General features: G+C 39.2%; 3 protein-coding genes across 3 annotated transcripts in view; all 3 read right to left on the minus strand.

Annotated features, from left to right (window-relative positions):
• The window catches only part of LOC134825041 (uncharacterized), an 852,482-nt gene that overhangs the window by 256,292 nt on the left and 594,420 nt on the right, over positions 1-1,770 (minus strand). The gene's annotated exons all lie outside the window — the stretch shown is intronic.
• Positions 1-1,770, minus strand: part of LOC134825105 (probable aminopeptidase NPEPL1) — a 67,523-nt gene that overhangs the window by 45,622 nt on the left and 20,131 nt on the right. The window lies entirely within an intron of this gene.
• LOC134825067 (uncharacterized) overlaps positions 1-1,770 on the minus strand; it is a 33,722-nt gene that overhangs the window by 11,826 nt on the left and 20,126 nt on the right. The window lies entirely within an intron of this gene.

The following is a 1,770-nucleotide window of genomic DNA, read 5'->3' on the forward strand; positions in this document are numbered from 1 at the left end:
TCAGTCACTGAGTGCCCAATTGAAATACTTCCTTCTGGTATGACTTAGTACCACCACTGGTTCGAGGAATTTGTCAACTCGAAAAATATTCGCGTTCATTTTTTTCAAATGGAGGTTCATTTTCACATTTATTTGATAGTTTGGATAGTCGGATCAAGCTAAATGTTATTGAATTGTGTTTGGCCATTCGAATTACGTTTGTCCAGAAAGAATTAGAACTGTAGCATCTCAGATGACCGAGATATGAAGCATAACGAGTTTATTCATTACGTGTGATCAGGTGATTGGTTTACCTAATCACGTGATAAGGTGACCCCGTTAAATACCCCGTTAAACATTATGGGAATTGTTAAGGGTGCCCAATTAAGGTGTCGTGACACGGTGTCACATAATCACCCAGTCAATTTTGTTAACGAGATACACAAAATGCTTGATAACTTCGTCATTTCTAATCCGTTTTGCCTCATGTTTTCAGATCATATGCAACATTTGATAATCTACCGTCTCTAAAAAAATTAGGCGTTCAGCATGTTCAGAGAAAACAATATAGGTGTTTTAATATTGAATGGGTGTGGTCTAAAATATTCGAATTTTCAAATTGCAAAGCAACAGCTCTCAAATATAAAACACGGCGGAGGAATAAGACCCAACGTTTGCACACTGACTTTTGGCCCACCCTGTATTTTTTCACATAGGGCCTGTACAGTGGGTTAACGAAGGGCCCCGCTGACCCCGCCGTGCGGGTGGGGGGGGGGGGTGGGGGGGAGGGCGCCGTCTTAGGGGGGCACCAAATCGTCGTTTGAATGTGGGACAATTTCGAAAACTTAACTAAAGCATTAGCAAAACTGTGCGTTTTGCTCTAGATACACACTTTTTTAGAGAGGGGAGGGGCGCCAACAGGGGGCGCTTTTTCGGCCGGGGGGGGGGGGGGGGGGGGGCGCCAACAGGCAACAATACGCCACTGGGCCTGTACAAAATTCCAGAGGTTTTGTTAATCAAATGTCACAAGCTCTGGAATCGTATGTCACCTCAAGATTAGTAAAGCTGCCGGGCCGTATCACAGTTGATTGGGTACGAGGATACGTTATTATAATAATATAATGTCACTTGTCCTGCAGATCGGTTTTCCGCTCATTGAGAACGTGTGCTTGTGAATGTTGATGTAGGTATGATTTTCAGTGGTTTACAAAGCCTGAGCGACTACAAATTTTGTGACATTGTAAGATGTGGAGTTGGGGTTATTACAGTATGCTGATTCTACACTTTAAGAATTAACCATAAAACTTGGCAAGATTTTTCCTTGTGTTTAGTCTTATACGCTATAATCCTTGATCGTTGGTTGCATCAAACTCTCAGAGTTTGTTTTATGTATCATGGACTAAATTATTATAGAATTCTGATCCATATTACCGTCTAGTTCTAATCATGTATATAATCTTAATCATGCTGCTTATTTGTGACCTTGAATACCTTATCTTGAATACCTGCTCGAGTCCAAGAGGTGCTAATGTAACTTGTATAATGTAAAATATATAACGTAAAAATACTTGGACAATTATTGTTTAATTCAAACGTTTACTGAAACGATCCCCTAACAATCTCTGTGATGCCTATTTAAAATGTGTATAGATAGACATTGATTACTTGAATTAATATTTGATGACTTTATTTGTACACTCAAAAGGTTCTCTAGAAAATAATGTGTAAATTGTGTAAATTGTGCATGATTAATAATAGACTAGATTGTAAATTGCAGTGAATTTGTAATAA

Source organism: Bolinopsis microptera, chromosome 1, assembly GCF_026151205.1.
Source record: "Bolinopsis microptera isolate Bmic1 chromosome 1, MBARI_Bmic_1.0, whole genome shotgun sequence".
NCBI lineage: Eukaryota > Metazoa > Ctenophora > Tentaculata > Lobata > Bolinopsidae > Bolinopsis > Bolinopsis microptera.